This window comes from Oncorhynchus tshawytscha, linkage group LG19 (assembly GCF_018296145.1).
Source record: "Oncorhynchus tshawytscha isolate Ot180627B linkage group LG19, Otsh_v2.0, whole genome shotgun sequence".
NCBI lineage: Eukaryota > Metazoa > Chordata > Actinopteri > Salmoniformes > Salmonidae > Oncorhynchus > Oncorhynchus tshawytscha.
The window spans coordinates 35393900-35421428 of NC_056447.1; the positions used below are offsets into that span (position 1 = coordinate 35393900).

Consider the following 27529-nt stretch of genomic DNA (forward strand, 5'->3'; position numbering starts at 1 on the left):
AATGCTTTCTCTCTAGCAGTGCTCTCTCTCTAGCAGTACTCTTTCTCTCTAGCAGTGTTCTCTCTCTCTCTAGCAGTGCTTTCTCTCTAGCAGTGTTCTCTCTCTCTCTAGCAGTATTCTTTCTCTCAAGCAATGCTCTTTCTCTAGCATTTCTCTTTCTCTCTAGCAGTGCTCGTTCTCTATAGCATTGCTCTTTCTCTCTACGAATACTCTTTCTCTCTAACAGTGCTCTCCCTCTCTAGCAGGGCTCGCTCTCTCTCTCTAGCAATACTCTTTCTCTCTTGCATTACTCTTTCTCTCTAGCAGTAATCTTTCTCTCTAGCATTACTCTTTCTCTCTAGCAGTGCTCTTTCTCTCTAGAAGTGTTCGCTTTCTCTAGCAATGCTCTTTCTCTAGCATTACGCTTTCTCTCTAGCAGTGCTCTCTCAAGCCGTGCTCTTGCTCTCTCTCTCTCTCTCTCTCTCTCTCTCTCTCTCTCTCTCTCTCTCTCTCGAGCAGTGCTCTCTTCAGCTGTGCTCTCTCTAGCAGTGCTGTCTCTAGCAGTACTCTTTCTCTCTTGCATTACTATTTCTCTCTAGCAGTGTTCTCTTTCTCCAGCATTACTCTTTCTCTTTAGACATTCTCTTTCTCTCTAGCAGTGTTCTCTCAAGCAGTGCTCTTGCTTTCTCTCTCTCTAGCTGTGCTCTCTCTAGCTGTGCTCTCTCTAGCTGTGCTCTCTCTAGCAGTGCTGTCTCTAGCAGTGCTCTCTCTCTCTAGCAGTGCTCTCGCTGTCTAGCAGTCCTCTCGCTGTCTAGCAGTCCTCTCTCTCTAGCAATGCTCTCTCTCTAGCAGTGCTCTCTCTCTAGCAGTGCAACATCTCTCTCTAGCAGTACTCTCTCTCTCTCTAGCATTACTCGTTTTCTCTATCAGTGCTCTCTCTAGCAGTGCTCTCTCTCTCTATCAGTGCTCTCTCTGTCTCTAAAGCCAACACCTCATTTGGCCGCCTTTCGTTCCAGTACTCTGCTGCCTGTGACTGGAACGAATTGCAAAAATCGCTGAAGTTGGAGACTTTTATCTCCCTCACCAACTTCAAACATCAGCTATCTGAGCAGCTAACCGATCGCTGCAGCTGTACATAGTCTATTGGTAAATAGCCCACCCATTTTCACCTACCTCATCCCCATACTGTTTTTATTTACTTACTTTTCTGCTCTTTTGCACACCAATATCTCTACCTGTACATGACCATCTGATCATTTATCACTCCAGTGTTAATCTGCAAAATTTTAACTATTCGTCTACCTCTTCATGCCTTTTGCACACATTGTATATAGACTCCCCCTTTGTTTTCTACTGTGTTATTGACTTGTTAATTGTTTATTCCATGTGTAACTCTGTGTTGTCTGCTCACACTGCTATGCTTTATCTTGGCCAGGTCGCAGTTGTAAATGAGAACTTGTTCTCAACTAGCCTACCTGGTTAAATAAAGGTGAAATAAAAAAATTAAAAAAATAGCAGTGCTCTCTCTCTGGCAATGCTCTCTCTCTAGCAGTGCTCTCTCTCTAGCAGTGCTCTCTCTCTCTAGCAGTGCCCTCTCTCCCTAGCAGTGTTCTCTCCAGCTCTGCTCTCGCTCTCTCTCTAGCAGTTCTCACTCTAGCAGTGCTCTCTCTAGCAAATATTTCTCTCCCTAGCAGTGCTCACTCCAGCAGTGCTCTCTCTATCTCTAGCAGTGCTCTCTCTAGCAGTGCTCTCTCCAGCAGTGCTGTCTCTCTCTAGCAGTGCTCTCTCTGTCTAGCATTACTCTCTCTCTAGCAATGCTCTCTCTCTAGCTGTGCTCTCTCTTGCAGTGCTTTCTCTAGCAGTGCTCTCCTTATCTAGCAGTGCTGTCTCTAACAGTGATCTCTCTCTACTGCTAGAGAGAGAAAGAGCACTGCTAGAGAGAGAGCACTGCTACTCTTTCTCTCTTGCATTACTCTTTATCTCTAGCAGTGTTCTCTCTCTCTAGCAGCTCCCTTTCTCTCTAGCAATGCTCTTTCTCCAGCATTACTCTTTCTCTCTAGCATGACTCTTTCTCTCTAGCAGTGCTCTCTCAAGCAGTGCTCTTGCTCTCTCTCTAGCAGTCCTCTCTCTAGCAGTGCTCTCTCTCTCTCCTTCTCTCTCTCTCCCTCTCTTTCTCTCTCTCTATCTCTCTCTTTTGAGCAGTGCTCTCTCTAGCTGTGCTCTCTCTAGCAGTGCTGTCTCTAGCAGTACTCCCTCTCTCTAGCAGTGCTCTCGCTGTCTAGCAGTGCTCTCTCTCTAGCAATGCTCTCTCTCTAGCAGTGTTCTCTCTCTGGCAGTGCTCTCTCTCTCTCTAGCAGTACTCTTTCTCTCTAGCAATGCTCTTTCTCTCTAGCAGTGCAAAATCTCTCTCTAGCAGTACTCTCTCTCTGTAGCATTACTCGTTCTCTCTAGGAGTGCTCTGTCTAGCAGTGCTCTCTTCAGCAGTGCTCTCTCTCTCTAGCAGTGCTCTCTCTCTGGCAATGCTCTCTTTCTCGCAGTGCCCTCTCTCTAGCAGTGCTCTCTCTCTCTAGCAGTGCCCTCTCTCCCTAGCAGTGCTCTCTCCAGCTCTGCTCTCACTCTCTCTCTAGCAGTCCTCTCTTTAGCAGTGCTCTCTCTCTAGCAGTGCTTTCTCTCCCTAGCAGTGCTCTCTCCAGCAGTGCTCTCTCTATCTCTAGCAGTGCTCTCTCTAGCAGTGCTCTCTCTAGCAGTGCTCTTTCCAGCAGTGCTCTCTCTATCTCTAGCAGTGCTCTCGCTCTAGCAGTGCTCTCTCTGTCTAGCATTACTCTCTCTCTAGCAATGCTCTGTCTCTAGCAGTGCTCTCTCTCTAGCAGTGCTCTCTCTCTATTATTCCTCTTTCTCTCTAGCAGTGCTCTCTCTCTCTAGCAGTGCTCTCTCTCTCTCTAGCAGTACTCTTTCTCTCTAGCAGTGCTCTCCCTCTCTCTCTCTCTCTCTCTCTCTCTCTCTCTCTCTCTCTCTCTCTCTCTCTCTTTCTCTCTCTCTCTCTCTCTCTCTCTCTCGAGCAGTGCTCTCTCTCTCTAGCAGTGCTATCTCTCTCTAGCAGTGCTCTTTCTCTCTAGCATTACTCTTTCTCTCTAGTAGTCCTCTCTCTCTCTAGCAGTGATCGCTCTCTTTAGCAGTGCTCTCTCTCGCTCCAGCAGTGATCTCTCTATCTAATAGTGCTCTTTCTCTATAGCAGTACTTTTTCTCTCAAGCATTACTCTTTCACTCTAGTAGTGCTCTATCTCCCACTAGGATTGCTTTCTATCTGTCTCGTTATCCTTCTGACTGTCTGTCTTTCTCTCCTCTTTGTTTGCTGTATTTTTCCCTCCCATTCTCCTCTGTCATTCCCCTTATTTCATTGCCATTGTTCAAGCTTAAAACCTAATCAATTTGAGTGATATCATCTGACTTCATTATTGTTATTTGTTGTTGCCATTGTTGTTGATGCATAACAATTAGCTGTTATCAACCACATAATTGTCAGCATCATCATTTGTGTCAACATTTTAAGCAATAAAAGGATTTTCGCACCTATTGAAAGTGGAAATGATAGTACCTCTTACCAATCATGCTTTGTTAAACTGATATATTTGTAAGATAAACAAATGAGCATATTGTTGGCTCAGTGTGTGTAATCATTAAACCTCTAAAGAATCCACTCAAAGTTTCTATTGAGAGATCTGGTATACGTGATCCTTTGAGCTCTATCCTTGGTGCTATGCAGTACGCGCACACACACACATGCACACACTCTAGCACACACTTGCACAAACACATACACACATACACACACTTGCACAAACAGGCACACACATACACACAGGCATGCGTGTCTCCCCTTCTGTATTTTTCACACAAGCAATCCTAGTTGTTGAGTAGCAGATGAGTGTGTTTTGTGTGTGTGTGTGTGTGTGTGTGTGTGTGTGTGTGTGTGTGTGTGTGTGTGTGTGTGTGTGTGTGTGTGTGTGTGTGTGTGTGTGTGTGTGTGTGTGTGTGTGTGTGTGTGTATGTGCAGTATGAAGCTATCTGGCTCACAGCTCTTCTGATACGAGGCCGTCTTCTAATCTGGCCTACAGACGGTACATTACACTCTGCTTCTCTGGTACCACGTCAGCAGTTCCTTTCTTAACTCCACCATCCACTTCCCCTCCTCAATACCTGTAATGAACGATATGCTTAGCGCTGATATCTGAAATCCTCTTAATAACCTCTACAGGATTGCCCCCCCCCCCCCCCACAGGACGGATAAGCTAACGTAGGCTAATGTGATTAGCATGAGGTTGTAAGTAAATTAACATTTCCCAGGACATAGTCATATCTGATTTGGGCAGAAAGCTTAAATTCGTGTTAATCTAACTGTACTGTCCAATTTACAGTAGCTATTACAGTGAAAGAATACCAAGCTATTGTTTGAGGAGAGTGCACAATTATGAACTTGAAAATGTATTCCTAAAAAAAATTGCCACATTTGGGCAGTCCTGATACAACATTTTGAACATATATGCAATGGTTCATTGGATCAGTCTAAAACTGTGCGCATACACTGCTTCCATCTAGTGGCCAAAATCAAAATTGCGTCTAGACTGGAATAATACATTATGGCCTTTTGCTTGCATTTCAAAGATGGTACAAAAAAAATGTAAAACATGTTTTTTTCTTTGTATTATCTTTTACCATACATAATGTGCTATATTCTCCTACATTAACTTCATATTTCCACACACTGCAAAGTGTTTCCTTTCAAATGGTATCAAGACTATGCATATCCTTGCTTCAGGTCCTGAGCTGCAAGCAATTAGATATGGGTATGTCATTTTAGGCGAAAATTGAAAAAAGGGGCAGATCCTTTCTTAAGGAAGCAGCAATGAGAGCTGCACCTAACCTCACCTCTCTCTGTCTTTCTCTCTCTGGCTGAGAGAGAAGGATGGAAAACCTCATCGCATGAGTTTCCTCCCGTTGCGTGTTCTGTTCTCTCCTCGACAAGACTTGTGTGGGATGTTACACTTTGTGGTGAGACGTGTCTGTGAGGATTTGGAGATTGGGCTGAGGAGGAGCAGAGAGGTGTAAGAAGGGTGTAAGCGTGCGGAAACACAAGGCTTACATGCTCTGGGAGGCTTCTCTCAAACTGAGACACACAAAGCTTGATTCAATCAGATCCGCTTTAGCCGCATCCGACACCACCAAAACATCTGCTATGCGGGTAGCTGCTATCGCTGGTTAACACTTGATCTGATTGAATCTAGGCCTCAGTCTCCCAAATACTGGCTGCTCCCACCTGAAACAGAGAATCCGGATTGAGGAACTTGTATATGTGTGTGTGCTAGATGCATGGAAGTCGGTGGAAATGGCTGTTTGTTGGAGTTGTAAGAGTTAGGAGGAACAGAGTGATGTGTTGTGATCTGAGGCAGTTAGAAGGAGTGACAGAATCTTCAGTTCACACTCTGTCACTTCCCAAACCATTAAATATTTTATGCAGTTAGTTCAGCCTGCACATTATCAATGCATAAACACTTAATGGTTCAGATATTCACTGTTGATTTTATTACACAGTTAAACAATTTAATTTAACTTTAACAACAGCTTTATGTGACCATGTTAAATGTAGAATAAAAGCAGCAGCCAACCTGTGAGGCAGCTGAGGAACCAACAGGACTTCCATCCCTGGAGGAGTCTCCTGGGAGTAAGAGAGGGGAACATCAGAGGTGTTGCTCTAATTTGTAATCACCCCAGTCCTTTAGCATGGCCCTTTGATGAGAGACCAGGAGCCTGAGTCTTCATGGCCCAGGTATGCTCCACGGTCCTGCAAGTGTGTGTGTGTGTGTGTGTGTGTGTGTGTGTGTGTGTGTGTGTGTGTGTGTGTGTGTGTGTGTGTCTGTGAGCGTGCGAGCGGTCACTTCCCCTGGCCCAGAGAGACAGACTGACATCACGCCCTGTGACCCAGACTAGCCTCAGTGGTGGACAGATGAGTAGGCCTACTGAATCACCACGAGCCAATCACTCTACTCTACTCTACTACTCTCTCGTCTCCTCTACCATCATACATTATGCCATTCTCAACTTTTTTCCTCTTCCTTCCCACTGCTCTCCTTTGCTCTCCTTTTACTCCATGCCTCCCTCATCACGTTCTCTCTTCTGCCTTTCTTTTTACTATTTTCATCTTTCCCTCCCTCACTCCTCTCCACTAGTCTTATGCTATTTCTCTTCTCTCTGTTTCCTAAACCCTTTCCACCCACATAGGTCCATAGAAAACAGCTGTAATAAATGTGTAATTTGAGGCCAGTTTCAACAGTAAACATGTTATGGGTATTATACAACTCAGCTGGCATGCTCCATGAGAAAGTTAAAACAAGTCATATGAAATGTGCATGTAATGTGTCTTCAGATGACTCCCTCAGTGTCATGCTTAAAGCCTGAAACCTTCCTATATCCCAGTGTTTGGCAGGCTTTCATAGGAGACTCAAACATTCTGAGGGGTGGGTGATTCCATATATTGTTAATTAACTCCTCTCCCCCGTGCCTCACCATATAGGGCTTTCATCTTCTCGGCTTTTTGCTTTTTCACAAACTACTTTTCCCAATCTTCTTCCTCTGACTGTTGAATTTTTGGCATTGTCTCCTTTTTTCTCTCTTCTTAGGAGGAAATTATCTTTGTACCTGCCTTCATATCTCCTCTCCCCAGTTAAGCACGTTCATAAGGCCCACTCATCTTTAATACCAGTATCTCTCTCAGTAAAAATGTTTCATCATTTATTCTGTGAATCTGAAGTTTTCAAGGGGCCCAAAACAATTATCTTCCCCTTCATGAAGAATTGACAGCTGGTATGTGTACTACTGAAAACCTAAAACAGAAGGGTGAATAGGAATCAATTTCACAGTCAGATGAATCGGAGGAACATTTCCTTGTCAAAAATAATTAATCAAAGAGAAGAGACGGGCCCCACTGTAACTCGACGAGGTAAAACCAGGAAATATTATCTTCTCAGCGGGACGCTGTCCGTCTGTAATGACATCTTTTTTTATATAATCCCTCCCTCCCACTCTTTCACTCCCTTCAAAACCCTCCTTACACTCCACATGCTAATTCAGTCAGCCACTTAATCAGACATAGTAATACTATATCTCTCTCGATAGGCAGGCCCTCCCTACTTCTGGAACTACAAAACACAGTGTCTTAAGTATCCACATTTGTTTATACAATTGTGAATTAGCGCTGGGTGGTAAAACCATTGAATAGAATCTATGATTGTGGTTGTACATTGGAGTAGTTAGGAACTGATAATGCAATAACATGGTAGGTCATGTCCATCACGCATTGTTGCTGTTAATCGTCCCTCTTGTCATTGGTTTTATAAGACTGGCAGCCAATTCTGAGGTCTTGACAGATGTTGTGAAAGACCAGATGCAGCAGCCCTGTCAACGACATAAGAATAAGCAGGCCTTCTCTGTCCTCATTGTCAATGACTGAGAAGGGCATCTGGCTAAACACCATACCATTGTCTCTCTATTAGCCTGTCTGTGTGAAACATAATGGTGTCGAATTTTTCAGCATTACAGGCTGGTTGTCAGTAGAGGCGATTACAAGGAAACATGTAAACACATCATGTTGCAAATAATACACACACACACACACACACACACACACACACACACACACACACACACACACACACACACACACACACACACAGTGAAACATCGCTTTTGTTCATATTTCCACAAAAGCTGTACACCACAGGTCACAAAGATTGTCTAAGGGTCATTTTTGTTTTAAAATTATTTACACACCACAATAACACAAAGACACACACACACACACACACACACACACACACACACACACACACACACACACACACACACACACACACACACACACACACACACACACACACTACAATACAATACAATATAGGTTGAAACAGAAAAGCCTGTAAGCACAATTTAAGAGAAATGATGTATATGGCTGGGAAATGTGTTAATTACAAATCATATTAAAGTAGAGCTTTAGCTGCATTTTAATTTAATGAAGTCACAGATCCTCTAACACAGAATTACCAAATCATATTCTTTGTTCCAGATACATGTATTCCCACTTAATTCCCACTTTATCCCTAATTTGCCTTATCTCATCACCATCATCTCCCAAGACATATTTATTATAATAAAAGAAACCAGCATTACTTATAAATCCCTGTCTGTATATGAGACACGTCAAGACAGGAATAAAGCAACATTCAATTGTGATGGATCACTGTCAGGTCCTAGTTATGACTCTATTATAACTATCATTGGCAGCTTGGAAAAGCTCTCTGCTTCTCCCCAACCTCCTAGTTAGAGGTCTGCACGGGAGTGATTTCTTCATCCCACTCCCGCCCACACCCGCAGCTTTTCATACTGCACACACCCACACCCGGTGCTTTTCATACTGCACACACCCACACCCGCAGCTTTTCATACTGCTCCCGTCCACACCCGGTGCTATTCATACTGCACCCGCCCACACCCGCAGCTTTTCCTACTGCACACACCCACACCCGGTGCTTTTCATACTGCTCCCGCCCATACCCGGTGCTATTCATACTGCACCCGCCCACACTCGCTGCTTTTCATACTGCACACACCCACACCCACTGCTTTTCATACTGCCCCCGCCCACATCACAGCTTTTCATACTGCACCCGCCCACACCCGTAGCTTTTCATACTGCACCTGCCCACACCCACAGCTTTTCATACTGCACACACCCACACCCACTGCTTTTCATACTGCCCCGCCCACATCGCAGCTTTTCATACTGCACCCGCCCACACCCGCAGCTTTTCATACTGCACCCGCCCACATCCGCAGCTTTTCATACTGCACCTGCCCACACCCGCAGCTTTTCATACTGCACCTGCCCACACCCGCAGCTTTTCATACTGCACCCGCCCACACCCGCAGCTTTTCATACTGCACCCGCCCACACCCACAGCTTTTCATACTGCCCTCGCCCACACCTGCAGCTTTTCATACTGCACCTGCCCACACCTGCAGCTTTTCATACTGCACCCGCCCACACCCGCAGCTTTTCATACTGCACCCGCCCACCCCCGCTGGCTTTCTGTCCGACTCCCACCCGCTACTGCAAAAAACTGGTCCCAAACCCAACCACAGTCCAGCAATGCTATTTTAAGGATATGTGACTCAGTGCACTTGCCAGGCTTAGTCTCAGGAAACCTGCGCCCTATAGTTAATATCAAAACAAGCAAAAATAACCTAAGAGAAAAAAAAAAGAAAAATAACTAAATTACCAGAGATTCTCACATGGCCCATTATATTAGGCTATCGGTATTACTAGTCTTAGTTTGAAGAGAGTAGAGTTGGAAAGACTTGCACTTTCTCAATTTTCAGACGGAGACACACATATTTATTTTTTGGCAATGTAGTAAACTATAGCCTAATCATATTTATTAAGTACATTTCCGTGGACAGATGAACTGCCCCGTGATTCTGCGCCCATGCGTAGGCTATAGCCTACTCTATGAGACCACACATGGCTACTGAACTTGAAGCAGCAAGCATGATGACAGCGGGTCACTTGCACTTTCTCTTATGTTTTGCATATAGGATATAGCCTACATTTTAGGATGAGGATTTGCAGGCAGAGACAAATACATTGGTAATCAATATTTATTGAAACATTTTTGGACTGCACCTCGACTCATGTTGGTTGAGGCCCTTTCACTTCTTTCCATGATTAATATTCAATTACAGACACCGTACTAAACTATTATTCTAATCATACTTAATTAAGTTCATTTCCTCTGAAAGATAACCCCCACGTGATTCTCCGCCCATGCATAGGCAGCCTACTCTATTGCATTGAGCCCACACATACAGACTACTACAGGCACACTTGATCTCGCGAACACAACTAGAAGAGGAGAGGTAGACTGATTGAAGTCAAAGCAGCGGATTTTGAGTTTGTGAATAATGCAACAAATATGTGCTATTAATACAAAAGGTAGACCTATGCTAACCCAAGCCAAGAAGAAAGAAGCCCGTTTCCTAATAATCTGCAGGACCCCAAAAATATTTTCATCCCAAAGTTGTCTGTCTGACCTCCGGCTTCCACCCACAGCACGAAAAATGACGACCGCAACACAAAGATTGATGTTGGGCCCGCAACCTTATACTCCTAGTCAACCTCCTGGTGCCTTCATAAAGATATTTGAAGTATGTGTGATGAACAGCTATTCAGTTACAAGTCTTTCAAATGTTTCATCGACATTTGTTGTCTCGACACAAAATGTTGTCTGGTCTTCAGACATTGTCCTAACAGCGGGGCATCCAGACATTCTTTATTAGCTGGATTGCACACACAGCAGGCTATTCCCTCCCTTCATTTGATCTATTTCTCCCAATGTCTTCATTCTTCTCTCCACTCCAAACACATCTCCATCTACGTGTACTATTGTCTCTCTTTCTCTATACATCTCTTTCTTCCTTTTCTGTCTCTCTTTCAATTTCATCCCCCTCTCCCCTTCCTCCCTCCCTCTCTCTGGTTACTTGGTGGTGTGGTCAGTGTGTGTGTGCGCTGGCCTGGTGAGAGAGCTGGTCCAGACACAGATGGATTTACCATTAGGTGATGATTAACGGGAGGACCGGCCCAGGTGATTTCAGCATTCACAGCCCCTCCGGGACCTCCTGTTCCTGGCCAGGGTGGCCTCACCTTCACCCTTCACCACCCCAGCCTCGACCCCCCCACCCCAAGCCTTAATTATAGAAGCGGCTGTGTTGCCCATTAATTGGGCCTGACAACACTTCTTGGTCATTTCCACAGGGTGATGGAGGGTGACCTGTGGGTCAGATGGTGATAGGGCGGCCAGAGGAGTAGAAGGAGCGCAGATTGCTGACATCACTTGATTTGTTGAACTTCTACTCCTGGAGCGATACACCTTGTGTCCATGAGTTCAGGAGAGATAGAGAGAGGGAAAGATACGAGCATGGTATATGTTAGCCCTACTGCTGTAGTGGGGAGGTGGTAGCGTACAAGCATAAGTCTCTGGAGACTTGGAGGAGGTATTGCAATCTCTAGGTTTATTGGGTTGAAATTGAGGTTGCACATTGTGTGGAAAATTACTTCAAGGGTTGGTGAATTCAGAGGTTATTATCAGTAGACCAAAAAAACACCAGTAAATTGTTGTGCTTATCCCATACATAGGACCCATCATTTGATACAATCGGTTAGAGTGCCATTCACCCATATGGAAAGGTAGAACACATTTCACAGAAAAATACAGACATCAAAGTGAAATGGTGCCTTGAATACAATTTCAGGACTTTAGTGTTAGGATTTTTTATTAATGTTGAGAGATGTCTTGACAACTATTCAAAATATATGCTGCTGTTCTTTCCATTCATTCTCCTCCTCGGAGCATCAGCTGCACTAACCTGACCTCTCTCCATCCCGTGGCTGAGCTGAAATAGACAGCATGTACTCTATACTGTTCTTCTAGCATTAACTATATCTAGTTCAAACAGTGAACGCATATCAATGAACTGTAGGTTGCATCTCCCCATCCTTCCATGGTAGGACCCAGACACAGAGGAGGCTTCTCCAGCCCTGGTACTATTCTCTCTCTGACATAATGTTTGAATATGTATTTTCCTCTGTCCTCATTAGAGAGAACAAATTCCCGTTATGAGACAATGACTCTAGATCCACAGTTGGAAATGTGATGATGCAGTGTTTTGTCAAAGTAGGAGGTGTGTGTGTGTGTGTGTGTGTGTGTGTGTGTGTGTGTGTGTGTGTGTGTGTGTGTGTGTGTGTGTGTGTGTGTGTGTGTGTGTGTGTGTGTGTGTGTGTGTGTGTGTGTGTGTGTGTGTGTGCGTGTGCGTGTTTGTTTTATGAAGATATCATTGTTGATGAGGATGACGATGATGATGATTAGTGTGGCAATGCTCATATCCATCATCTCCGTCATCTTCTTTGTTAGTATAATTAGTCACTCTCAGTTGAATATATGCTTTGCGGCATCAGCTAGCTCCAGAGACAAAAAGAGGGAGAGAGCGAGAGATGCACTGGTTTGGGCCCTCAGGGAGTGTATTGTGTGATGTGTGATGAGTTCATTGTTGTACACACAAACACTCACAAACACTCGTTCTCTCGATACTATTTCTCAAACACACACACACACCCATGCACGCACACACAAACACACACAAACACACACAGACAAAGTCACACACACAGAGACACATTTGGATGCTCTGGGCTTACGCAAGGCTTTAATGCCATTAGCTGCGTGCGCCTGCAAATAATACAACAATATTGTGGAACAGCGCCCACTGGGCCGCAGCATGGATGAGATAGAGAGAAAGCGAGAAAACCCTGACAAGGGATCTCAATAGTCTACAGAGACTTCCTCTCCATGTCTCCTGCCTTCATCTGCTCTGGGTGGAAGGAAATGTACAGGTGAAAGCAAGTGCTGGATAGGGATCAACCATATTACTGTCACCTGTTCTTTGTTTCAGTACAGAACAGTGCAGATGAAGGTGAGGGGACGAGGAGAGAAGTCCACTGTAAACCCAGTCTGAAAATAAGGACAGCGCTCCGGAAAGGCTTCTACTTTTATGTTCCTGAGAATCAAACACTCCCTTATTAACACTCGTCCCTTTACATTAATGGATGGAAGGATTGAGGGCTTTATCGGTGTGTTTTTTTTACTCCTCTATCATTTATTCAGTGAGTGGATCCTCTATTTCCTCTCCTCAGTCTATGGTTAGATGTGTACTGTCCGCTGTCCTTGGGGTATGTGGAGCAGCCCACCCCCCACTGAGTAGAAAGTCTTTTTGGCCCAGCTGGACGTTCGCTCCTCCAGTTATGTAACGCTTGGTTCCTCAAAAGCACCGAAACCTGCCTCAGCAGAGCCGAAAGGGAGAGGAGGAGGAGGGAGGGGGCAGGGGATAGAGCCAGGAATGTAGAGAGATATTTTTGGAGAAGAAAGGGGTTTGGGGAGGTATGAGTTATTTTTTTGTCATGTGGGTGGATAAGATTTTTATGGTTTCCACATGGTTAATGAAAACAGGTTCAGTCTGCCAACATAGTCTCCAGCGATACTCGATATAGGCCTAGCCAGAATTCTGTGTCAGTAATGTATTTTTAAAGGTCTATAGCTGGAGTGGGATGTAGTAATAAGAGTCTCTGTGATTCCATGCCTATCCGGTAGAACATTTCCTTTCGCTAAGCCCTTGCTTTGGCGGTACTACACTCGCCCGCTTCAACAAAGACCTTGGCACCCTCTACGCAGTACCAATGCACTCCGCTAGCCGCAGTTGCCAAGTGAGGATCCCACAAAACCAAGTGTCATCCAAGCAGCTTGGCTTGTCATTGTAAACACAGCCATTATTTTCTCTTTTTTTTAAGTATTCATAATGAGTAATTTTTCCTCTCTTCTCCTTTCAGGGTGAGCCAGCAGCCGAAAGCGAGCAAACGTGAGGATGGCCAGAAACCACGGAGGCTGTAAATAAATTGGCAGGTGAGAGCAGAACAAGAGGCAAAAGGAGAGAAAGAGACAACCAGGGGCTACAGGCTAATCCTGGATTAGCCGCAGGGCCTGACTCCGCCCAGTCTGATGGGGAGGGGCGGAGCATGGGATTTAGTGACAGGGACATGACTCCTCATTGGCCTGAAGGGAGGTCCAAAGAGACCTGGGTTTCGGGGTGGCCTTTGTCAGGCCGTGGTGTCCTATCACAATAGAAATTGATATCTCAGTTCCAATAATCTTCCTTTATGAAGTTCCAGGAAATAACAAAGCATACAGTAGTACCAAAGATGCGCTAATTCCTTAGTCATTGTGGAAGTATGATTATGTAACTAAAAAAAAGTATAAAGTTCAAGTATTCGACTCTTGCTTACTAAGTTAGCCCCTTGATATTTATTCTCCTTAGCGCTTTGATAGCAATATTAAATGATCTTAATTCTCTGTGTTGTCCCCTATGCAGTGGTGATTTAAGCATGTAAATCTTGGTGGGGCAAACCACATGCCAGCAAAGCCACGACACAACATAACACTAAGAATACATTAATTGCACTATAGCGGTGACAAACGGTGCCCACAAACTGTTAGGGCCTAAATAAAGCTGTCCCAACAGCAGAGCTTTCTTTTCAGAACCATGGAGTGAATCCTTACCACCACTACATCTGGCTATCAGTGGAGACTTGTCTGGCAGCGAAACAGTTCATTAAGCCTAATTTATTGCCTTTAAAAAAACATAGCTGATATGGCTGACTTGCTTAACCCTTGTGTTGTCTTAAAGGTCAAAACCCCCCACTATGTTTAACAGCAGAGAAATCCCCCTAAATGATATTTTTTCAACTTGAAATTTGATGACTTTTCCTAGAGTGACCCCAACATTAGAAAAGTGAAACATTGCCTTTGTTCATATTTCCATGAAAGCTGTACACCACCAGGGTACAAGGATTGTCTTAGAGTCATTATACAATGATTTACACACCACAAAAAAAACACAAAGACACACACACACACACACAATGAGAAAATGAGATGATGTGTGCTACTAATTGAACTCAGCCAGCAGCTCCTGAAGAGGAAGATCACCATGGTTGGCACAGTTAGAAAGAACAAGCCTGAGCTACACCCCTGCACTCCTCGCAACAAGGGGGAGAGAGGCCTTCTCATCAAAGTTTGCCTTCACCCCTGCCACCACTCTAGTTTCTTACCTCCCAAAAACGAACAATAATGTGGTCTTCCTGAGCACACTGCATAAAACAGCTAAGATCAATGATCGTGAGGACAGGAAGCCAGCCATCATCCTGGACTACAACCACAAGAGAGGACAACCTGGACAAGATGATGGGAACTTACAGCTGCAGGAGGATGACTGCCCGCTGGTCCCTGGTCATCTTCCATAACATCATTGATGTGTCCTCATACAATGCCTTTGTGATATGGAACAAGATAAACCCTACCTGGATGCCTGATAAGTGGAACAAGTGCCTTTACCTCCTGGAGCAGCAGGGAAGGGCACTTGTAACCTCACATATTCAAAGAAGGGAGCGCCTCCCCCACACAGCAGCCTCTGCAGCGCTTGTGAAAGCTGTTCAGGGGGCTGAATCTTGTCCTGATCCACCTGAGGCTGCAGCTGGGGCAGGCAAGAGGAGAATATATCTCTATGTTGCCAAAAAAGTTCAAGACTGTTATTGTTTCCCTTCAAATAAATGCATTCAAAACTACGTTCTGCTACTTTCTTATGCTATACAATTGCAAGTTCTTGCAAAAAAATATATGTTTACAGCTATGCAGTACCTTTAGCAATAATAATAATAATAAACCTCTACTTTAGTAAAGAAAACAATTATGACAGGTGTGTTGTAATTAAAAAGAGTGGTGTCCACTGATTAAATGCAGTCTTTCTGCATTGTGAAGAGGGAAAACCCAGATATTCACAAAGTTTGTGATGAATGACAGGTTATCTTTTCATGCAAAATAGATTTGGGGTTTAAAATTCAATTAAGTTGCTTTATTTTAGGGGTTTAGTGAAAGCGGGTTATTTTTTACACTTAGGACAAGGGGCATATACAGCATGTTAAGACTACACAGGGGTTAAACAAATGTGGTTTCTACTTTCAATTGAGATGTACAAACTACGGCATAAGGGGACGACGAGTAGATAAAAGGCAATCCGTAATTTAGAATAAGACAGTAATGAGCGAGCTAGGACGGACGTAGTCAATATAACTATTAGTTCAGCACCTTTGAAATGTACAGTGACCGAATTCAGAACATGGGGCATTTTTACAGCATTCTCCCTGTACACCAAGTCAGAACCGTAGGATAAATAAAGGAGTCATATAAAGCAGACACTGAAAGCTCTTACAATATTTAATGATTACATTTCTTTAAAACAGGCTATAAGGCTACATGTGTACCACCTAGTCAGAACAGTAGGCTAAGTTATGCGGGGGAAAGGGACCAAATTATTAGGGTGAGGCACATGGGCTACTAACAGCTTACTACACAACATACACTTAGTATTACTTTCTTAGCTACAGTATTCATATCTCCCTGGTAAATTACATCATTTATGCAGAAGCATACAAGCCATTTTTGAACTCACCTTGATGTGCTGTGCTCACTTGAACAGGAAGGTGTCCTTCTTGTGGCATATTTTGTCATCAAACTTTGCCATCAAAGGTTGGCAATCACTGGATTTGTGGTGCTTTCAAGACAACTGGGGACTTGGAAAAAAAAATTAGGTGAATTATGACGGCAGTGATCTTCAGGTCCAAATGAGTGACAGAACTCTGAGCCAATCACGGCACCACTCGGGAACATTGAATGTAAGCAACTCCAGTGTATATTTTGCCTTGTGTTTTAGATTATTGTCTTGCTGAAAGGTAAATTCATCTCCCAGCGTCTGGTGGGAAGCTGAACCAGGTTCTCCTCTAGAATTTGCCTGTGCTTTGCGCCATTCCATTTATTTTGTATCCTGAACAACTCCCCAGTCCTTAACTATTACAAGCATACCCATAACATGATGCAGCAAAATGTGGAAAAAGTAAAGGGGTGTGAACACTTTCTGAAGGCACTGCACATGCTTATAAAAATGTATCTAACTGATGGGGTACCCAAGCTATATTCCATGCCAAAATGAACTGGTTGATTGAAGTTCCAACAACAACATGCAGTTTTAAAATAATTGTGTCCCATCTATTTTCCGATTAGGCTACTTCGCAATCTGCTAGTGCCATTTAGAATTGGTTAGCCTAGGGCTACACTATAACCCCCCTAAACATAGACTCGTTACACACTCAAAATATGCAAAAACATTGGTTCGATGAAGACAAAGAAAATGTTTTCTTCAGAATCATTAAGCCTAGGCCTACTCACCAAACAGATGTTGTGGCAGTAGTTCATCACCATGCAGTTTTCGATATGGAATTGTCCATTTAGAAAATTCCAAATAACAGGCAGAATAAACTAAATTGAAAATATTCTGTTCCATTTTATTCTGTTATATTACCTTGTGTTTTTTTGACTGTGATAAGGGCTCTGTAAATATGTATACTGTCTGCTAAATTAGCAAAACAAGGCTATGCCATTGCACAGCCATAGAGTTCTTACAATTAAGCACAACTGCTAAGGTTACCGCATTTTTAAAGATTTTTTTCTATGACATAATATCACCAGGTGATATTGTAGTTTCAATAAATATTTTAAGTGAATATTCACTGAGTGTACAAAACATTAGGAACAACTTCCTAATAGAGGTGCACCCCCTTTTGCACTCTGAACAGCCTCAATTTGTTGTGGCATGGACTCTACAAGGTGTCGAAAGAATTCCACAGGGCCTTGCTGGCCTTTATTGACTCTGATGCTTTCCACAGTAGTGTCAATGTTAAGTTAAGGTAAGCCTAAATAAGTTCAGGAGTAAAACATGTGCTTAACCTCTTGAAGCTAGGGGGCACTATTTTTATGTTTGGAAAAATAGCGTTCCCAAAGTAAAACACTCTAAAGTTTCCAAAACTGTCAAAATATTGTCTGTGAGTATAACAGAATTTCAAAACAGAGATTCAACCACAAAGACCATGGAGGTTTTCCGTTGCCTCGTAAAGAGGGGCACCTATAAATAAAGGAGACATTGAATATCCCTTTGAGCGTGATGAAGTTATTAATTACACTTTGGATTGTGTATCAATGCACCCAGTCACTACAAAGATAAAGGCATATTTCCTAAAGGAAGGAAACCGGTCAGGGATTTCACCATGACGCCAATGCTGACTTTAAAACAGTTACAGAGTTTAATGGCTGTGATAGGAGAAATCTGAGGATGGATCAACAACAGTGTAGTTACTCCACAATATTAGCCTAAATGACAGAGGGAAAAGACGGACAACTGTACAAAAAAAATATATTCCAAAACATGCATCCTCTTTGCAATATAGCACTAAAGTACAACTGAAAACCTTGTGTGAAATGTGGCAAATCAACTTAATGTCCATAATACAAAGTGTTATGTTTTGGGCAAATCCAACACAACACTTCATTGGGTACCACTCTTCATATTTTCACTGTTTCAAGCATGGTGGTGGCTGCATCATTTTATGCTTATGCTTGTCATCGTCAAGGACTAGAGAGTTTTCAGGAAAAATCATAGAGGAAAACCTGGTCTTCTTTCCATCAAACACTGGCAGAGAAATTCACCTTTCAGTCGTGCAGTTACCTAAAACACAAGGCCAAATCTACACTGGAGTTCCTTAAAAAGATGACATTGAATGTTCCTTAGTGGACTAGTTACAGTTGTGACTTAAAATCGCCTTGAAAATGTATGGCAAGGCTTGAAAATGTCTGTTTAGCAGTGATCAACAACCAACTTGACAGAGCTTGAAGAATGTAAATAATAACAATGTGAAAATATTGTACAATCCAGGTGGCAAAGCTCTTAGAGAATTACCCAGAAACACCCACAGCTGTAATCACTGCCAAATGGGATCCTAACATGTTTTGACTTAAAGGTGTGAATATTTATGTAAATTAGATATTTGTCTATTTGATTTTCAATAAATGTTAAAAAGATATATGTTATTGTTTTCACTTTGTCATTGTGGGGCATTGTGTGTAGATGGGTGAGAAAAAAAACATATATTTAACTTCTTGATGCACCCATCCGGTTACCAGGATCATTTTCGTCAACATCCGCTGAATTGGAGAGCGCCAAATTCAAATTAAATTACTAAAGCTATTTAGTTTTCATGAAATCACAAGTGCAATATAGCAAAACACAGCTTAGCTTGTTGTTAATCCACCTGGCGTGTCAGATTTCAAAAAAGCTTTTCGGCGAAAGCATATCAAGCGTTTATGTAAGGACACCTTTCTCAGCAGACAAAACATTGCAAACAGATGGCAGCCAAGTAGATTGGTCACGAAAGTCAGAAAAGCAATAAAATGAATCGCTTACCTTTGATGATCTTCGGGTATTTGCACTCAGGAGACTCCCAGTTACACAATAAATGTTCCTTTTGTTCAATAAAGATTATTTTATATCCAAAATACCTCCATTTGGTTGGCGTGTTATGTTCAGAAATCCACAGGTTTGAGCGGTCACGATCGAGCAGACGGAAATTCCAAATAGTATCCGTAAAGTTCGTAGAAACATGTCAAATGTTTTTTATAATCAATCCTCAGGTTGTTTTTACAATATATAATCGATAATATTTCAACCCGGGACTGTAGCTTCTCCAATAGGAGAGAAGGAGAAAATGTCTGCTCCAAGCTGTTGCGCATGCAAAACACTGCTGGCACCCAGCCATCCAATGACTCGATGTGATCTTTCTCTCTCATTTTTCAAAATAAAAGCCTGAAACTATGTCTAAAGACTGTTCATACCATGGGGAAGCCATAGGAAATGGAATCTGGTTGATATCCCTTTAAATGGAGCAAAGGCAGGCAATGGAACACAGAGCTTTCAGGAAAAACAGCACTTCCAGGTTGGATTCCAGGTTTGAAAATCCAAACTCATAACACACCTTTGATTTTAGTTACCCCATTCACAGAAACCAAATGGGTCACAAAGGTTATTCAACGCAACACTTCCTCCGTTCTTCACCAAACACCTGGGTTGGTTAGTTGTTGCCCTCGCTGGTAGCCTTTAGCAGACAGCTGTTCCCTGGGAGCTGCCTCTGTCTCTCTCTCTTCCTGGTCCAGCAGCTGTTGTGTCTGTGGCACGTCTTCCATCACACAGACCACAGGCTGCTGCTGCTGCTGCTCTAGCCTGCAACCTGGCGGCCCAGGGTTGTGACCTCTAGATGGCCGGGTCAGACTTTATGTTGTGCATGGTCACCCTGTCCTCTGCCAGACACCCAGGTTGACCGGATTAATGTGGACAGAGAGAGAGAGGTGCTTCTGACTGCTTCACATAGCCATGAAATGACAGCATAATATTTAGAGGCCATTTTCTAACCACAGTCACTCGGAATCCTTAACAGGATGAAGCATCACAGAATGGGAGGTACACACACACACACGAACACACAGCATGAGCAAATGCAGACTCACACAAACGCAAACATAGACAGACTCACAAAGGAACACACACACACACACAGGACACAGACTTGGGGATTTTATCCTTGCCTATGTGATAGAGCTATTTGGACATTGATTGTGAAAGAAAACATCTAGGGAGATTGATCTAGACCGATACACATCTCCTGAGTTGTGCCCTCCCCTCCCGCTCCTCAGCCTGAGATGATCGATAAAGCACCTGGATGTCAGATGCTGCTTAATTGTGGAAATAAATCAGTGACATTAAAGGACAACAGACTACAACAACAGACCTCTCCATTGGTCAGTGAAGAAATTGGTCAGGAATTCAGTGAGGTATACACAATAGCAATGACAAAGAAAATCTGTGCATGTGAAAGAAAGGGAGGTATTGACAGAGGGTATGTGTATGTCAGTATATATGTGGGTTTGAATGAATGAGCCTGTGCGTTTGCAGAATGTAAACTTACCTTGACACAATGCTCCGTGCCTTCTGTCTGTGTGTACGTTTGTGTGCCGGTGTGTGTCTATATCCGTATCTATTCATGAGTGTGTGTGTGTGTGTGTGCCTGCGTGCGTGCGTGTTTGTGTGCATGTGCATGATGCTGTGGTCGTACATGGGTTACAGGGCCAACAGTCTAAATGAGCTCTCTGCCCGAAACTCGTGTCTAAAGAGGCCAATCGGAATTACTGTGCCTCATTTGTCATGAAAATGTGTTGCTCCGGGGTCATTCCCCGACTGGGTGATCGGACGATTGCTCCAGCTCTGTGGCTGGCTCGGCGCTGTAGACGTAGCCCGTGGATATGATCCCAGCTCATTTGTATAGTGAATGGGCTGCCCTGCAGACACGTTACATGGTTATTTTCATGCTCCGATGGCCACATCGCCGTCCCTGACACTGGCTGGATGTAGACCGATGGTCAGTGTTGACTCACAAATGAGCCACTGCCAGCCACCCCAGTGGCAGAAATTGAGACATATCATACATATCGAAATAGCGTCAAATAAAAGTGTGCGGTGAGAATCTGAGTCGTGTGTGGTTGTATATGAATGTATCAGGTGCTTCACAGTAGATGTCTAGTACCTTAAATAATGGTTCAAATTAGCATAATCAAAATGCATGATTATACGTTGCTCCTATATAACATATAGACTCACTCAGGTGTTTATAGAAGAACCATGTAAGAGTTCAATTAGAACCATCGCAAGGTATCTCTCAAGGGCTTACAAATCCTTACAAATCACAAGGCTCGTTTATGTAACACATAACCTTGATATGTTGCTTTGGTGTACTTTCTTTTCTTATTTTGACAGAAGCATGCTATACATGCAGTATAAGATTCAATGGGTATAGCTACAGTGCATTTGAAAAGTATTCAGACCCCTTTACTTTTTCCACATTTTCTTATGTTACAATCTTATTCTAAAATGCCATTTCCTCATCAATCTACACACAATACCTGTAATGACAAAGTGAAAACAGGTTTTTATAAATGTTTGCACATGTATAAAACCCCCCCAGAAATATCACATTTACATAAATATTCAGACACTTTGCGTTAAGACTCAAAATGGAGCTCAGGTGAATCCTGTTTCCATTGATCATCCTTGAGATGTTTCTACAACTTGATTGGAATCCACCTGTGGTAAATTCAATTGATTTCACATGATTTGTAAAGGCACACACTTGTCTATATAAGGTCCCACAGTTGACAGTGCATGTCAGAGCAAAAACCAAGCCATGAGAAAGAAGGAATTGTCCGTAGAGCGCCAATACAGGATTGTGTTCAGGCACAGATCTGTGGAAGGGTACGAAAACATTTCGGCAGCATTGAAGGTCCCCAAGAACACAGTGACTTCCATCATTCTTAAATTGAAGTAGTTTGGAACCACCAAGACTCTTCCTAGAGTTGGCCACCTGGCCAAACTGAGCAATAGGGGAGAAGGTCCTTTGTCACTGAGGTGATGAAGCACCAGATTGTCACTCTGAAAGAACTCCAGAGATCCTCTGTGGAGATGGGAGAACCTTCAAGAAGGACAACCATCTCTGCAGCACTCCACCAATCTGGCCTTTATGGCAGAGTGGCCAGACGGAGGCCACTCCTCAGTAAAAGGCACATGATAGCCCACTTGGAGTTTGCCAAAAGGCATCTAAAGATTCTCAGACCATGAGAAACAAGATTGAACTCTTTGGCCTGAATGCCAAGCGTCACGACTGGAGGAACCTGGCACCATCCCTATGGTGAAGCATGGAGGTAGCAGCATAATGCTTTGGGGATTATTATTTCCCTCATTTCCCTTATTTCCCTCATTAAAATGCAAATCAATTTATAACATTTTTGACATGCGTTTTTCTGGATTTTTTTTGTTGTTATTCTGTCTCTCACTGTTCAAATAAACCTACAATTAAAATTATAGACTGATCATTTCTTTGTCAGTGGACAAACATACAAAATCAGCAGGGGATCAAATACTTTTTTCCCTCACTGTAGGTGTGCCAAGCTTGTAGCGTCATACCCAAGAAGACTCGAGGCTGTAATTGCTGCCAAAGGTACTTCAACAAAGTACTGAGTAAACAGTCTGAATACTTATGTGAATGTGATATTTCTGTTTTTTGTTTTTTTTATACATTTGCAAAACTTTCTAAAAAACTGTTTTTGCTTTTTCATTATGTGGTATTGTGTGTAGATTAATAAGGAAGGCTGTAACGTAACAAAATGTGTAAGAAGTCAAGGGGTCTGAATACTTTCTGAATGCACTGTATATTTCATTAATTTAAATGAAAATTGCACAGCAGAAACTATTACAGTACAGAATGTGTTTTAAAGTTAAAATAATGTTCTCCCCTTTATTCCCTCAGATATGATTCAATAACTGGCACCTGTTATGATATACTGTGCTTGACCACTGGACTATGCATTTCATCCTGATGAACTTTTAATCCAGTTCTGTGTGGATGAATAGATAAGATGTGACCACAGTTCACATTATGTATGTAGTTAATTTCTCTGTATGTGTCATTTATTCCTCTGTCCCATTTCCCCTCCCCTCCCTCCTCTCTATCTCTACCAGTTTAAGGAAGAGAACTCTAATCCAAAATGTTGAAATCCCACAAAACACTGACTGAGTTTTATTTATCAAAAATGTGTTTTCATATTTGTTTCTCACTAAATGTACGTTTTGACGAGTCCTGTTGCATTTATTTATTCATTAATTTGTTTAGTCTTTCATGGATGGTGTTTTCCAATTATCCTCCATTAGCTTACTCTTCCCAAATTACACTGAACAGCCTCAATTCAGCAGGGCATGGACTCTACAAGGTGTCGAAAGCATTCCACAGGGATGCTGGCTCAAGTTGACTCCAATGCTTTCCACAGTGTGAGGTTGACCATTCTTAATACACAAGGGAAACTGTTGAGCGTGAAAAGCCTAGCAGAGTTGCAGTTCTTGACTCAAACTGGTGCGCCCGGCCCTCTCTTACTATACCCCGTTCAAAGGCACTTACAGTTTTTGTCTTGCCCCTTCACCCTCTGAATGGCACACATGCTCAATCCATGTCTCAATTTTCTCAAGGCTTAAAAAGTATTATTTAACCTGTCTCCTCATCTTCATCTAAACGGATTGAAGTGGATTTAAGTGACATCAATAAGGGATCATAGCTTTCACCTGGATTCACCGGGTCTGTCTATGCCATGGAAAGAACAGGTGTTCTTAATGTTTTGTATACAGTCTATTTCTCCAACAACTTAAAAAAACAAGTTAGAGTTATGTGACTTAAAGCTTAGTCTGTCACTTAAAGTGTCATATTTCCTTCAATATAATACTTTAATAAATTATATTAAAATTGCTTTGCAAATTATAACTGTAATTTTGTACCAGAAAAGCTTGCGTTGTGATAGACTGTCTATCTCTACAGAAGCTTGTACAGATAATACAGAAAACAGTTATTTCATTGTAAAGACTAAAAAGAAGATTGCATTTTGAAATGTGATTTTGATCCATCAACCAAACCCTTCAATCTCCTACTCATTGTGGACATCTGAATCAGAGAGGTGTTGGGGGCTGCCTTAATCGGCATCCACGTCAAGCAGTTGTTGTTGGTGGTTAACTGCCTTGCTCAAGGGCAAAACTGCAGATATGTTCCACCCTGCCAGCTCGGGGTTTCAAACCAGCAACCTTTCGGTTACTGGGCCAACGCTCTTCACCCGCTGGGCTACCTACCTACTTATGAAGCTATTGTAATGGTAAAGATGATTCAAGGATAGAGAGGTATTAGATAGGGAAAAATATCTCTCATAGACGTGTCTTGGGATTCAGTGGGAGGAAGGACAGTGAAGAGTATTATACAACAATCTAGTATGCCTAGCAGCGGTATTTCCCTTTGTGATCATTGGCATGGCAACCAAGGACAGGAAGTAAAATGATGCCAACCAAAGAATGATTACTAATGAGACTCGAAGTATTAACTTTCTGCGGTCCCCTGATGAAGTGTATGTGTGTTGTGTGAGTATGTGTTGGGGGCTGGGAGGGAAGGCAGCTGGGATATCAATGGGTGGGGTCTGTTTAGTTGTAGCATGCTGCTATGGGAATCCCATGTCCCTGGGCATCCCATGCTGTAACACTGGAGTGTTTCTCCAAATTATTCACTGTGCTTAAACAAATAGCACAATTTCAGTACCGGTGCTATGCTTGCTGTAGTCATGCAGAAAACAAGTGCTCTGGGTAACTCAAAAGCAACAACACTCGCTGTTTTTTAATCTGTAGACTTTGCCCCAAAGGGAAATTGTGCCCTCTCTTCCCACCTCTCTCTCCATACCCATGCTTAAGATTAACAGCAGTAAACCCTTTGCTTATTGTATACAACCATGCCAGCGATAACATCTATGGTAATCCTATCTGTTGCATTGGTCACAGTTTTTGTTTTTCTCATGTTCAGTTTGTGCTCATGGTTATGTGAGATGCATAGTGAGAGTAGTATGTGCAGCAGCTAGGGTTGCAAGGGATGGTATATTACTGGAAACATTCAAAGTTTACCAGTAAACTGACAGAAATTTGGCATCGTTTAAGGATTTTATGTAATCTATCACAAGACATCTAGATGGCCCTTTTGTGTACTTCCAATTATCACAGGTGTCTGTAATAATCTCTGACCCTCTCTGTGGCCTAATCACATGTCGAATACAGTTGAAGTAGGAAGATTACATTTAAACTCAGTTTTTAACAATTCCTGACATTTAATCCTAGTAATAATTCCCTGTCTTAGGTCAGTTAGGATCACCACTTTATTTTAAGAATGTGAAATGTCAGAATATTAGTAGAAAGATTTATATAGTTCAGCTTTTATTTCTTTCATCACATTCCCAGTGGGTCAGAAGTTTACATTCACTCAATTAGTATTTGGTAGCATTGCCTTTAAATGGTTTAACTTGGGTCAAATGTTTCGGGTAGCCTTCCACAAGCTTCTCACAATAAGTTGGGTGAATTTTGGCCCATTCCTCCTGACAGAGCTGGTGTAAATGAGTCAGGTTTGTAGGCCTCCTTGCTCGCACACGCTTTTTCAGTTCTGCCCACAAATTTTCTATGGGATTAAGGTCAGGGCTTTGTGATGGCCACTCCAATACTTTGACTTTGTTGTCCTTAGGCCATTTTGCCACAACTTTGGAAGTATGCTTGGGGTCATTGTCCATTTGGAAGACCCATTTGAGACCAAGCTTTAACTTCCTGACAGATGTCTTGAGATGATGCTTCAATATATCCACATAATCTTCCTGCCTCATGATGCCATCTATTTTGTGAAGTGCACCAGTCCCTCCTGCAGCAAAGCACCGCCACAACATGATGCTGCCACCCCCGTGCTTCACGGTTGGTATAGTGTTCTTTGGCTTGCAAGCTTCCCTCTTTTTACTCCAAACATAATGATGGTCAATATGGCCAATCAGTTCTATTTTTGTTTCATCAGACCAGAGGACATTTCTCTGGCTTTTTTATGGCGGTTTTGGAGCAGTGGTTTCTTCCTTGCTGAACAGCTTTTCAGTTTATGTCTATATAGGACTCGTTTTACTGTGGATATAGATTCTTTTGGACCTGTTTCCTCCAGAATCTTCACAAGTTCCTTTGCTGTTCTGCTGGGATTGATTTGCACTTTTTGCACCAAAGCACGTTCGTCTCTTGGTGACAGAATGCGTCTCCTTCCTGAGCGGTATGTCAGCTGCGTGGGCCCATGGTGTTTATACTTTGCTTACTATTGTTTGTATAGATGGACATGGTACCTTCAGGTGTTTGGAAATTGCTCCCAAGGATGAACCAGACTTGTGAAGGTCTGCAATTTGTTTTCTGAGGTCTTGGCTGATTTCTTTTGATTTTCCCATAATGTCAAGCAAAAAGGTACTGTGCTTGAAGGAAGGCCTTGAAATACATCCAGAGGTACACCTCCAATTGACTCAAATTATGTAAATTAGCCTATCAGAAGCTTCTAAAGCCATGACGTCATTTTATGGAATTTTCCAAGCTGTTTAAAGGCACAGTCAACTTAGAGTATGTAAACTTCTGACCCACTGGAATTGTGATACAGTGAATTATAACTGAAATAATCTGTCTGTAAACCATTGTTGGAAAAATTACAAAACTATAGTTTGTTCACAAGAAATTTGGAGTGGTTGAAAAATAAGTTTTAAAACTTTGTATGGATCAAATCCCGTTAACGGGATCGATTTGAAAACAGCCAGTGGAATTGCAGGGTGCCAAATTCAAACAACAGAAATCTCATAATTTAAATTCCTTAAACATACAAGTATTACACACCATTTTAAAAATAAACTTCTTGTTAATCCAACCACAGTGTCCGAATTCAAGAAGGCTTTACGGCGAAAGCATACCATGCGATTATGTTAGGACAGCGCCTTGTCACAAAAACATACAGCCATTTTCCAGACAAAGAGAGGAGTCACAAAAAGCAGAAATAGAGATAAAAATGAATCACTAACCTTTGATGATCTTCATCAGATGGCACTCATAGGACTTTGTGTTACACAATATACGAATGTTTTGTTCGATAAAGTTCGTATTTATATCCAAAAGTCTCAGTTTACATTGGCGCGTTATGTTCAGTAATATTTTACCTCCAAAGCATCCAGTGATTTTGCAGAGAGCCACATCAATTTACAGAAATACTCATCATAAACGTTGATAAAAGATACAAGTGTTATACATAGGATTAAAGACAAACTTCTCCTTAATGCAACCGCTGTGTCAGATTTCAAAAAAGATTTACGGCGAAAGCACACATAATCTGAGTACAGCGCTCAAAACAAGCCATTACAGTTACCCACCAAGTTGTGGAGTCAACAAAAGTCAGAAGTAGCGTTATAAATATTCACTTGCCTTTGATGATCTTCATCGGAATGCACTCCCAGGAATCCCAGTTCCACTATAAATGTTGGTTTTATTCGATTAAGCCCATCTT

At 42.5% G+C, this 27529-nt stretch overlaps 1 protein-coding gene across 1 annotated transcript in view; it reads left to right on the forward strand.

Moving 5' to 3' along the window:
* Positions 1-27529, forward strand: part of lrrc4ca (leucine rich repeat containing 4C, genome duplicate a) — an 89215-nt gene that overhangs the window by 43884 nt on the left and 17802 nt on the right. Inside the window, exon 2 of the mRNA XM_024379703.2 lies at positions 13466-13538. The gene's annotated coding sequence lies outside the window, so the exon portion shown is untranslated. The remainder of the gene's footprint in view (positions 1-13465; positions 13539-27529) is intronic.